The sequence below is a fragment of the Patella vulgata genome, chromosome 7 (assembly GCF_932274485.2).
Source record: "Patella vulgata chromosome 7, xgPatVulg1.2, whole genome shotgun sequence".
Lineage (NCBI taxonomy): Eukaryota > Metazoa > Mollusca > Gastropoda > Patellidae > Patella > Patella vulgata.
In genome coordinates this window covers 7,481,343-7,495,241 of record NC_065885.2, presented here as the reverse complement: position 1 = coordinate 7,495,241, position 13,899 = coordinate 7,481,343, and the positions used below count along the sequence as shown (strand labels likewise).

At 38.4% G+C, this 13,899-nt stretch overlaps 1 long non-coding RNA gene across 1 annotated transcript in view; it reads right to left on the bottom strand.

Moving 5' to 3' along the window:
• Nucleotides 1-2,302: 2,302 nt before the first annotated feature.
• LOC126826963 (uncharacterized) overlaps nucleotides 2,303-13,899 on the bottom strand; it is a 54,871-nt gene continuing 43,274 nt past the window's right edge. Inside the window, exons 4-6 of the long non-coding RNA XR_007682485.2 lie at nucleotides 8,467-8,612; nucleotides 5,729-5,879; nucleotides 2,303-5,184 (exon numbers count right to left, since the gene is read on the bottom strand). This is a non-coding gene — a long non-coding RNA (uncharacterized LOC126826963). The remainder of the gene's footprint in view (nucleotides 5,185-5,728; nucleotides 5,880-8,466; nucleotides 8,613-13,899) is intronic.

The window sequence follows — 13,899 nt, the reverse complement described above, 5'->3', positions numbered from 1 at the left end:
TTTAAGTACATGACTAAAATCTATTAAACAGATCATTCGGCAATGTAATGGTGATTACACAGGGAAAATACAAGAATTGTCATTTTAGAGGAATCTTAAACTAAGGAATGGTAACTCTCATTATTTGCATATATAGTGTAATGTCACTCCCTTTCGTAGAATTATTTTTTTGTATTGATAATATGAATATGTTATCTTTCGCACACAAGGGGGTCAGTCTGAATTTGAACTATGTAATCATGTAGAATTTTTAAATGCGTGAATTATAGTTCCCGGGTCCATTCATTTATGGTGTATGTATATTGTGTCCTGTCCGTAGGTTTGTCTTGTATATTCGACTGTGTGTGGTGCGGTCGCCCTACGCTTAACCATTTTAAATTCTACGTCAAAATTCACAAAATTTCTGTATCGGTATTGTCACAATTACGTCATTAATGAGCATATTTAATTGTAGTTGTACCAAAATTACGAACGTTCAAATGAAACACTTAAGTATGTGTTCCAATAATCGTTTGTATTGAGTTCGCTGCTACAAAAATAAAATAAAACCAAGTACGAACAATCCAAACCATAGGACAGAATTCGAAGTCCTAAAAAACGTTATAGGCAAAATAGTGTCTTCAAGCAAAATAGTGTAATCAGCAAATGGACTGCTCCTCGTGTACAAAATACACGACAATTATCGAAAATTAACCGTTCTGTGATTTTCATCCACATGGTCACCAGACAGCCCATCGATCATATTGTTTGTTAGCACTGCAATAATCAATTCGTCTATGTGGACTGAAATCTTATGGCAAGAAAGAATCAATGACTCTCAGAGTTACCTCCCTTCCTTTAATACATATGTGATGCTAGAGTGCGTAACGTCCAGAATTGACAAAATTGCAATCGAGTAGGCTACCGCGGAAGTGAGTCCTTTCAGTCCCGTCAACAGAGATGGTGTGAGTAAAATCGTGATGTGATTAAATGCAATGATTATGTTTCAGCTGTCATGGCTGGGATAATTTTTATGCAGTCGACGCATGTGTTGTAGCACGAAATCTCCCTTTGCACTCGATTGTCGCTATTTAGGGTATTGGGAAAATTCAAATCCAGAACGTTCACTTGAGTATCCCCAGAAAATTCAAAAAGATGAACGACGGTCGGTGTGTCGTTCAATACAATGTGCCTGCTTAATACACTACACGATACAATAATCTATGCGTTGGATATATTGTTAAAACTGATATAGGTTGTCTATCTCACGAGGAAGCATCTATATTTTGAACCATTTTTGATTTATCCCCTTCTGTTACGAAATCTTGTAAACATCGTAATGTATTCGATTATGATGTAATCTTTCCGAAACTTTTTCTTGGCTGTCCGTCATAGGAAGAACCCTTTCCTATCTGTATCCAAATCTCGTACATGTTCCTGAAGCAACGACTGCGAGTTTGACAACATCTGGTCGTTGCTAGATTACTTCATAATTCCCGAACTTATAGCTACGTTATCTACAGACACGTGAACAGTAGCGTCCAATCAGAGGTTGTGACAAAGCGACCTCCACGTAAACCTTGACATTAAATGAACCTTGAAAGCCTTCTATTGAGGATGAATCTCGTAGCACCTCAGTGACGTTATGATCTGATCTATGTGAAACAGACACAACCGTTTTTTAATTATGTGCAAACTTTAGGTTTCCTTTTTTTTTGTGAAGGAGCACTTATGACTGATATTATTTTATATTTTTAGACACCAATTTGGGGTTGAAGTCGATTTGTCTAACGCGTGCGCTTTAGATCCTAGCGTAATATGACATTAAGTCACGTGACCTTCGATACCACACTTGTTCGTGACAAGGAGAAGGGATCTTCTGCCTAATCCAGAGTGTTGTTTTCTCCGGTTCTTCCGGCTCACTTCCATTGGTATAGACCATACAGTCAAGTGAGCTCAATGGAAAGTGATTTTTAAAATGCTTTCCTTCTTTTTTCTGTAATCTTGTAAGGCGCTGGCTCGCTATTCGGGTCTCCGGTGCGCTTCCGGTGTTAGTCGAGACCTGCTTCGTGATTGTCAGCGGTGCAAACGAGGAGCAGTGTCTAGTCGTTTGGGTGGGACAAAAAACCGATCCTGTGTACGTAAAAGACCACTTGGGAGTTTGAATTCGAAATAAGAGTAGGCGGTAGTGCCGATGTCCGGACAAAACTTTCCTTATAGCACATGGCGTAATCCCGTCTTCATCAGTCGATGCAGAACAGTAGGACGTTAAACTCCAATTCATTTCAGTGACCGAAGTAATTTACATGAAAAAATAACGAGATTTGATATAATTAGAATGTAGTTTATGTCATTCGGTGTTACAAAGATGTACAAGATAAATAATTTACATATTAACATTATTTATATACAAGATGGACTATACAGACATGTTTCAATTCAAGGGAGATAACTCCTCACCTTACTAACATCCCCCTTTCCATGTTTTTCATGGAACAAGAAATTCACAAATACACCACATGTAAACCACGATGTCAAAGTGGATAGAAAAACCGTTGTTGTTTATAACGTTGTAAGTAGGGCAAATAATAAGATCGGTGCCATAACGCCTTATTAGGTCATTTTACTAATACAGGAAATCCTGATTGCTATTTTATAGTTTACAAAATATGAAAAAATATAACTTGACGTGTGCACGACAACATAAGGCTTAATGAAGCAAGTGCTACTATATTCCACATAATCTGGTTTCAGGGCAATCTGGTTAAAACACAGATCCTATTTCGTTTCGTTTTATTATAGTTCAAAATTTCGTTTTACGTGTCTGTTCTACAATGGAATCTGGAAGAGTTGTTATATAACCTGCGTTCTTGATGGCGTGAGGGATTAACCTATGAAACCATCTGTAACAGCGACTTCTTGGCGTCCGATGCACGGAAACTGTGGATAAACCACTAGCAACGTCAACGCTGATTGATTAATCAATGTCTGACGCCATAGGGTCAAAAGCCGTTCGTACGACTTCCGACGCGACCTTTTACTACAACTGGTCAGATCTTCATGTGGTGTAGGTCATCGAAAGTGTAAAAAAAAAACGAAACGAAATATAGATCTGTATTTTAATCAGATTGGTGTCAAGGTCGTTGACAATAAATATACATATATTAAAAAGTCATGGTTACCAACACCTTGTTTTAAAGTTGCAATTTCATATTTTTAAGTTATATTTTTAAAATTTATTAAAATAAAACCTTAAAATAGATGGTATCTATAAACAGTCCTACCTTGTTAAAGAATAATCCTATAATTCACTATTGCCAGTTGAGAAATTGGCAAAAATATCATTTTCCTCTTCAAATTCAAACGTTTGAAGATAGCTACTCCATGGTGGAGAATAGAAAACAAGGGAGGTAACTGTGTTATTATTTCCGGTATAAATGAGTGTTAAGTGTGAGAATGACACCTATGATAGTATAATAGTGAGTTGACAACCTATTGAGCAAAAGACATAGACATAATTATGTTTTGACTTTCTTAGAAAATATGAACTTGTAACTTTAAATATATAAACGTGAAATGGATATTTACAAGCAATGGCATCCTTACGATATATTGGACAGGGCCTCTAATAACAGCATGTCGGCCGGGTCAATCATTCGGGACTGTTTGAATGCCATCCATTAACAACAAAAATCTCACCTAATAGAATATTACTTTCATCTCAGAAGAATGATTGAAGGCTGTTTTAGCTTTGGTTACCATATAAATGTCACGCTCTCCTTAGAAGGCCTTTTGTGTCAACCAATTCAAGAATGTATCATCATAAGATGATATATTTGGCATTTTAGAACCGCAATAAAATGTATTTGTATGGAACACTGAACGGGGTATGGCCACAGTGGATTTGATATGTGACAATTGATTTTAATAGATTTATCTGTTGCAAACTGACCAAGATACCGTTTTTACAAGATAGATGTAAATGAGATATTTTACTGTAAGCACTGTTATCGTGCTTCATGAAATGGGCCCCTGACAGGAAACAGAACATGTTTGATAAACTATATACACTATAATACAAATTTCAAAATCAACAAATGATCCTGGTCAAATCCATCACATGACTAAGGGACGGTTCATATGACATTACCGAGTGTGTCTGCCAGCGTTCGGATGATGCCCAAGTGGGAATTAGTTTAAAACCAATACAATAATAGTTAATGTCGCCTTGTCTTGAATGATATATTTATGACGAGTTTGTTCAGTGTTATAATTCAGCGACAATTTGCAGAAACAGAGCAACGTGTATGTGGCTTGCCTGTACATTTCGCGCTGTAATGCGACAAAAGGTCAGTGTAAATAGGTTTTTTAAAAATTATCCCTGCATACTGAAGATCAATGAAGAGCGCATTCTCGGTATCCCCCGTGGTATCCTTGCGTTCTACTCCACTAACCGCTGGGTCAATCAACGTGGTTTTCACGCATTCATATAATCTACCCTTGATCGTAGCTTGCTTCTACGAACCAACCAAAAGTTTACATCCAAGGGCGAATAATTTGACTATGGATGAACACAGGGGTTAGTGGATAAGAAGGAAAACGACACAACTGGGGATACCGAGAATGGGAAGAGGGTAGATGGCCAAATACGACGTGGAAAATATATATCAGTAAATAAACAGCCAAATTAATAAATGTCTTTCTCCCGGGGTTGTGTCTAAGTAAGCCTTATTAATCAATATTATCCAAGGTCGCCTCTAGGAGAATCTGTTTAATACAGCAAACAAGACACCAGGAAATCACAAAGTAATCAAACTTGGCCAATTGTCTTTTAGGAGAATTATTCAAATGTAGTCTAGCTGTTGAATTTGCACAGAACCAAAATAACATCAACCGATAGTCAACACAATGAAACTTAGTCCAATATGTTTTCAGCGAGTTAGTCCAATGTTGTCTTGGGGCGGATTAAACACAGGCAAGGCCAACAAACAATATTAACAAAAATTCACCATAATAGCACACGATATGAAGATCACTGATAGTGATATTTTAGGTACATTCGAGTTGGACGTGGCACTGCCCCAATAAGGATCACAGATAGGTGGCATAAAGGATTGAACCACTCCCGTCATAACATCTCTAACATTGGCTGGACAATAATCAGATAATAGTCTTCTCGTACACCCGACTATTCTATCGGCAAATCTGAAAAAGAAACAACCAAAGCATTTTTAAACTAACAAATGTAATATCTCTTTGATTGATGGCAGCAGCTCGTCGTTCCATGGTTACAATTTGCGAATCCTTTTATTCTGGTGCACGTAAACACATTGTCGTGTATATCAAGATTTCTGTTGAAAGGAATACTGAACAATATCATCTATTACTCCGATTAATGGCAGTTCTGGCCCCAAGTTCACAAAGCATTCTCAGACTTAAGTTGAGAATTTACTCAACTTTCAATCACTGTTTATGAGAAATATCTTTGATCTAGAAACACAAAACTTGGCAAATAGTTTCTTATTGATATAGTTGATGCATTAAAACAACAAAAGTTTTATAAAGGGCTATATTTTAGTTAAAATAAGGCAAACAATTTTGAGTAAATTCTTAACTTAAGTCTGAGAATGCTTTGTGAACTTGGGGCCCGATAGTGTCGTGATTACGGTAAATACGAGTTTATAACGTCATCAGCCAGCATGTATTTGGAGGTAACGCGTGGCCGAGTGCTTTAATGTCATCAACTTACATGCAACTAAATGTCATAATCTCATCCGGACTTGTTTCACCACCCATAACTTTAATCTTTAACTTGCTTCGAAATTCTGTAGATTCCCGAGATACACAAACCTGGCTCTGTACATTAGCATCACGAATACATTGATCATTTCCGATCAAATCTGAAATTATAAACATCATATATATTCTCGGCATGTCTGATTTTAAATATAGACTTCAAGTACAATCAACAGTAAAAATCATTTTGTTGGAAACGCATTTAAATCCTCGGCGTGTCTGATTTTAAAAGTTGAAAATGCATTATGTAAGACTTAGATTAAGAACTGACCGTTCTTGCTATAATAGTTCCAATTTCATTCAAATTACATCATTGTAAGCGACGTTCGATTTGGTCCGCCATTATGAAACTCGCGTTTGCGCAAACCTTAGGTCGCGAGTTCATGGCTGTCTCGCACAATTTTTCTTGAAAACAGTTTGGAATTAATATAAATGTGTCAAGAAATGATTCCTTTTGGTGAAAAAAGAAGAATCACGGTGACAAATAGTCAATAGGGATTCCAAAATAGCCTTGCTTAGAACATAGGTGGGGTTAAAGCGATATTATTTTCATATTGCAGTTTAATATTAGGACGCATAGGAACGGTGAGTGAAAATCGTCCGATCGGGCACTGTTCCTAACGGAACTACTCAGAGTCCTGCACAACTATCTAATAGCTTAGTAGCTTAGTACCACTAAATTCTTCATTATGGAGTTGGTCATAACTCTCCAAATTCCACGCAAAATAAGTGTCTGGATAATCTATAACAATGAAATCAAAGCTAAAGATTCAGTTCAGAACCATTCAATATTTTGATCTGAATATTTTGACCCGCAAATCTCCAATGTCTACTAGAACATGATCCGCACACAGATGTGGGAAGGGGTGAAGATGGTCGCGCACCCTCTTTCCACTTCCTGCCAAATACAGCTATGTTAATGCCTACGGTGGGATTATACAGCGATGTTACACGAATTCGACATGATTGTATCGTGTTTCTTCTCACTTCTCGAGACCAGACCTAGTTACAGTAGAATGAAATGAAATTGGGTTTAACGTCCTACTGTTCTGCTAATGAACAGTGCTAATGAAGACGGGCATACACCAAAAAGTGTGCTATGAGGGACATTTTGCCCGGACAGCGGCACTACGGCCTACTCTTATATAGAATTCCAACTGTCAAAGGATCTTTTACGTGCACGTCAGCTAGCCTGGAGGTCGGGTGTTCGATCCCTACATTGGCCGAGAAAGTTCATCCAGATTTTCCGGCGTGGTTGCCCCTTGTCAGTGATGCAGGACGGAGGGCCTGACAAGGACAGCTGTCTAGTCATTCAGATGAGACGAAAAACCGAGGTCCCGTGTACATATTGGCGTGCACGTAAAAGATCCCTTGACAGTTGAAAATCGATATAAGAGTAGGCCGTAGTGCCGCTGTCCGGGCAAAATTTCCCTCATAGCACACTGTATGGCGTGTGCCCGTCTTCATTAGCCCAGTTCGGCGCAAAACAGTAGGACGTTAAACCCTATTTTATTTCATTTCATTTGCGTGCACGTCAGTCCTGCATCACTGACAGGGGGGGGGGGGGGCACGCTGGGAAATCTGGATGATTTTTCTCGGCCAATGCAGGGATCGAACACCCGACCTCCAGGCTAGCGAGCCAGCGTCATATACTTAACCACCGTGATCCCCTACAGGAGAATGAACGGTTAACCTTGTTCCGCCCGTGCGAACTGTCAAAGTAACACAATCCAGGCCATTTCGGGAGTAACCACGCTAACAGTACATTGGTTTAATGTTTCTAAAGGTCATAACAAAGTAGAGTTATCGTATTGTAATCAGTAATACTACAGTTTAACCACCCCATTGCCTCCTTTACAATATTTAATGTACAGGGAAGACATGGGCGCGGGCACTTGAATGGAGACTCTATCTATATAGAACTGTCATGGCAACATGATTAAGCTGGAATTTCTACAGTGATAAATTACAGAATTGCAAAAACATCCGACATGCAAGGTTTTAACACAATCAAGTGTTGTAAAACTGAAATAAAAACTTGCATTCTTCAACGTTTTAATTCAGATCTACACTTTCAGAAACACATTTAGTTTTAAAATGGAAATTAACTTCTACACCACATTTGACTTCACCCAATGTTTCCATTAACATGCTATTTCGGCAAAAATCAATTATTCTCACAATCGGCTTGCGAGGAGAGTTATTTCCCTTTGGGAATATGAGAATCGACAATCCAATCTACTTTTTCACCCACTTTTAATTGGTCACCCGTGTATTAAAATGAGATTCATTGAGAAATTTATTTGGCACACTGTGTGTTTGTGTTTGATTTCCTTATGCATATTTGGCGTGGGACTGTTGTCTAATACGAAGATGAAATGTCCTACTGTTCTGATCCTACTGGGCTGATGATGATGGGCATACGTCACACAGTGTGCTATGGAGGACATTTTGCCCAGGCAGCGGCACTATGGCTTAATCTTATTTTTTTTCGAATTCGAACTGTAAGGGATACATTGTTTTTTATGTTCACGACAATGTATACACGGGTTCTCGGTTTTTCGTCCCATTCGAACGACTAGACAGCTGCGCTGTCAAATGCTATCACTGCATTTAAAAGAATACAATTCTACTATAATTATCCTAAATAAATGGGTGTTCGAATATAATTAAATAATCATTATATAATACCGTTTATATTATCACACAGAAGGTTCATGCCGGTTCTCCATCTTTCAATATTGACAAGTTTTTCGAGACTGTCGGTTTGTTTGTGTTGTATGCAGGCTGTGAAGACGTTTTCCATACACTTTATAGCTTGATCCAGGGTACCATCTCTGAAATAGGTAACACGACACGTGTATATATATAACTTATTCAAGTGTATCATCCCTGAAATAAGACGTTTTCCATACACTTTGGATGGCCGAATAGTTAGCGCGTGCGCTTACTATTCAACAATAACACTTAACCGTCTAGTTGTTGGGGGGTTGGATGGCCGAATAGTTAGCGCGTGCGCGTTGGATCATAAGGTCTGTCACGGAGTCAAGTGGCGTGGTTTCGATTCCGGGGTTGTATGTGACAAGGAGTAGGGTCGCCTGTCCAGCCTCGTTGGTTTTCTCCGGGTCCTCCGGTTTCCTCCCACTGCTAAAGATCCATAAGCGCAAGCGAATTATTTAATTAAAATTGAACCATATGCTAGTCCCCAAATGACCTGGTTTGTGTTGAGTGGACGTTAAACCCCATTTATATATATCTTTCTCTCTCTCTCCGAGAGGTTATCAACTTTAGTTGACATGTGTAATCGTGGTTAAGATTTCGCTATGACGTAAAATTATGATCTGAAAAAGAAATACAGAATGGATTGTTTAAGGTTGCAACAATATTGATAAAATTAAATTATAGCGATATCATGGATTATTGTCGTGAGTAAATTATCGCGATAATTAGAATTATCGTGCTTCAAAAAATTCATTACCTCGATACTTACTGATGTAAAAATGACATAACTGGTCGTGAATAAATGGTTTAATTTGTCTAGTGTATTCTTTTGGTATATAGCAATGTATGCGAATTGTAATAAAATGAGACGTAGGCTACCATCTTCCCTGGGGCTACCATCTACCCTTGAATATATTAGGCTACCAGCTACCCTTAGTAGGACACTCCGTCTACCCTGAAATATAGGCTACTATCTTCCCTGAAATACAGTAGACTACCATATACCCTGAAATACAGTAGGCTACCATCTACCCTGATATACAGTAGGCACCATCTGCTCTGATATACAGTAGGCCACCCCACCTACCCAGATATACAGTAGGCTACCACCTACCCTGAAATACAGTAGGCTACCCTGATATACAGTAGGACACCCCACCTACCCTGAAATACAGTAGGCTACCCTGAAATACAGTAGGCTACCACCTACCCTGAGATATAGCAGGATACCACCCATCCCAAAGTTTCAAAGTATCTAAATATATAATGACAAATTACTGAGAATCAGGATTGAAACATTTCTTGTATCATATCACCCCTTTAATTACTGAAATGTGGCATTGTTCTAGGTGGCTGATTTTCTATATCAAATGTCAGGCAAATGTTATATAAATCATTTATAATCACAGTATTTATTTAATGGCACGCAATTATTTGTGTTTACGGCGCGAAATGTCGCAGCAGCATACATGTTACAATTAAAGGAAATGATTATTATCGTCCTATTTTTTATCCCATCAACCAGACTAATGAAGATAGGTTGCCAGGCAACGAAACATACGCCCACAGCAACTAAATCGTCCGAGCCGTCAACAAGGGTTGTCGCATATTTTTACTTTTTTCGGTAATGAAACATTTATAATACACTAAAATCTGATTAAGAGCAACAACTCACGAAGTAATTATCAGAAAACTATTAGAATTTGTTTGGTTTTTATAAACTTCTGCCCATGCTAATGTTTTGTATGCAAAGCTTTTAATATCATGGATTTAACTGTTCAAGTGATAAAAATTCATTGAAAATCAATATACTTGTTCGTCTCAAGATCTTAAACTCTGTGTATCAATCTGAAGTCAATCGGATTATAACTTTAGCCTTTAGAGCATCACAAGATTTTGCAAAGTGTATAACTCAATCGGATATTAACTTTAGCCTATAGAGCATCCACAAGATTTTTTGAAGTGATCAAGGGCCATAACTCTGGCAGTAATTATCGGAAATCGCTGAAAATCAATAGGCTTCTTTGTCTCATGACCTTAAACACTGTGTATAAATTGAAAGTCAATCGGATATTAACTTTGGCCTTTAGAGCATCCACAAGATTTTTTGAAGTGATCAAGGGCCATAACTCTGGCAGTAATTATCGGAAATCGTTGAAAATCAATAGGCTTCTTCGTCTCATGATCTCAAACACTGTGTATAAATTTAAGGTCAATTGGATATTAACTTTGGCCTCTAGAGCGTCCACAAGATTTTTCAAAGTGATCAAGGGCCATAACTCTGGCAGTAATTATCGGAAATCGCTATAAATCAATAGGCTTCTTCGTTTCAAGACCTTAAACACTGTGTATAAATTTAAAGTCAATCAGATATTAACTTTAGCCTCTAGAGCGCTCACAAGCAATTGTGGACGCTGGACCGACGGACGTACGGACGGGCGGGGGCGACGACAATATACGACCACATTTCAATGTGGGCGTATAAAAACGGGGGTCAGGTTTTTAATATCAGTTAAAGGAGCATTACTTTTTTTATTCTTTTATTTCTTAATGAATGAATGAATGAATGAAATGGAGTTTAACGTCCTACTGTTCTGCTCCTAACCTGGGCTAATGAAGACGGGCATACGCTATACAGTGTGCTATGAGGGAAATTTTGCCCGGACAGCGGCACTACGCCCTACTCTTATATCGAATTCCAACTGCCAAGGGATCTTTTACGTGCACGCCAATGTGTACACGGGACCTCGGTTTTTCGTCCCATCCGAACGACTAGACAACTTTCCTTGTCAGTCCCTCCGTCACTGACAAGAGAGAATATTTCTTAATGAAATATGCCAATAATTGTGCCATTATCAAGCCAGTGGATGGGACAAATAGTCTTCTTTGTGATAAATAAACAACAAGAACGAACCACGTCACTGAACAATGGAATTCTAATTAGGTTGAGTAAGTTACCCACACATGCGCATTCAGACATAACTTAGACGTTGAAACATGGTTGCCTACTGTTGTACCCACTTTGGCCATTTTTCACAATGTTAACTGCGCGCATGGTGCAGCCAATAGACGATTATATTAGTTAATTTTCAACGGATTAAACTCAATAGACTATACGGGTCAATTATTGTAGCACTATCCGGACCTTGCACATGTAACCAGATGTTGGTCTCAAAATGAACGAAGTATGATGTATACACGACCTTAAACACCCTGTCATACTTGTATTTGCAGTCATTATTTGGATAAATGGTAACTGCGGGTAAATAATTGCCATCGGTTCAGATGATTAAATTAATTATTGGTTATGATGACTTAGCCTACAAGTTACTCCCATCAGAATATTATGATTAACGGCGAATGTAAATGCCGTGATCAAGAAAGATTTACTTGTAATCAAGATAAAATGAAATATTATTGTTGCTGATTCTATGCAAAGTATTTGGAAGATAGTTTTTTCGGTCACACCAGAATAATAACAAAATCGGTATACAAGTCTCCGATTTGTTCGATAAATGGAGATTCATTGCTGATTCTATACAAAGTATTTGAAAGATAGTTTTTTTCGGTCACACCAGAATAATAACAAAACTCGGTATACATGTCTCCGATATGCTCGATAAATGAAGATATGATAGTACCATTAATCAATGTCATATGTCTCGGGTTGGTTGGATATTCAAAGTCACAACGACATCAGCGTGTACAGGAATATATATGGAATTGGGTTCTATATCGCAGACATATCGAATTTCAATTACCAACGGTTCTTTTACGTGCATGCCAATGTCTACCAAGGACCTCTGGTTTTCGTCGCAAAGCTGGAAAATTATGAGGAACCGTTCTCCGCCAACACCGGGATTCCGTTACTCACGACTATTTAAAGTCAATATGCGGATCCTAATAAGAAAATTCATGACATTTCAAATATAATTTTAGCATAGAGATCATCACTACGGTACATGGGTAACGAAGATTTGAAGGTACGGGAAGTGATGCACAAAATTGAAAACACGAGTTATCCTGAAGGAACGAGCGATAACAGACATACGATCGAATTTCAGCTTACAGATAATTCTGTTGAAGATGAAAAGTTGTTATATGACACTGTGAAAGGATATCTGACAATACAAAAAAATTAATTGAATGTCACTAGATAAGAGAAAACGAGAAAAATAGCAAAGGTCCGTACATTCGCTTATTTTATTCATTCTATACTTAATAAAAACATGGTAATGCACAGACTTTCCGTTAAGGGGACTATGTTTGTATTAATTTGACGGCTCATTTACCCAGGATCTATATCCGGTGGTGACGTGGAAGGTGTAGTTCCTTTCTTCCTGTTATTACTGAGTACAATAAGCATTGTTCCCAATTAGACAACATGGCGTCAATAATATTCTATATTCATGGGACAACATAACCAGACAAACTTACTAAATCAAAATGGAAAGGAAATGGGGTTTAGCATCCCAATTTTCTTCTCCGACTTGGAAAATGAACATGGCCATACGCCATACAGTGTGCTATAAAGGACATTTTGCCCGTCTTGTACTAATGACAAGCGGAACCGCACCGGGATATTTTCTCGGTCAACACCGGGAGCGAATCCGAGAGCTGATTATCAATCCAACGTATTACTCACTGAGCCACCTCGGTTCCCATCACTAATTGAAAGAACGATGATTATGCAAAGATGTTCTATTCGAAACATTTTAATACACCCCCCCCCCGCGCACACACACACCCTAATAACACACCGAACGACTACAACCTATTCTATGACACGTCCCCTACAACCATTTGGTTAGTGCGCCCTGTTCGCTGAGCCACTGAGCATGTGCCCTACTCGCTGAGCCACTGCACCTGCCCATCTCATCATTCTGCTGTATGAAGCCAAGTAATAAACACCTGATCTGATCAAATACCTGCAATCTCACCACTGGTACCAGCAGAATGGAACTTCAGCAGATCAACGCGAATAACCGATGATCGGGGTCGCTCTAACTATAACATCCTAAGATCAAACATAATTAGCTTTCCATCATCGCAGTATTAGTTTCACAAATCTTCCAGAATCTGTATTGAGCACCGGATTAGATTTTATTACATACTTCGAGAAGGTATTTGTTGAGTAATAAAACCTTCTAGTAGTTTATCGAGGGCCGGCCGTCCTTGCCGCACGGTACAAATATTATCACCACTAGAAGCAACAAATTCCAGAACAAGCCAGAACTCATATCAAAATGGCCGCTTTATACAAATGAGTATTTAGGGGAATACTAACCCGAACCCTAACCCTAACCCTTTTAAGAGAAGTAAAAACTAAATTAGACCCAAGTTCAGTCTTTTAAAAAGGGTTAGGGTTCGGGTTAGTTATCCCCAAAATTCTCATTTATATAA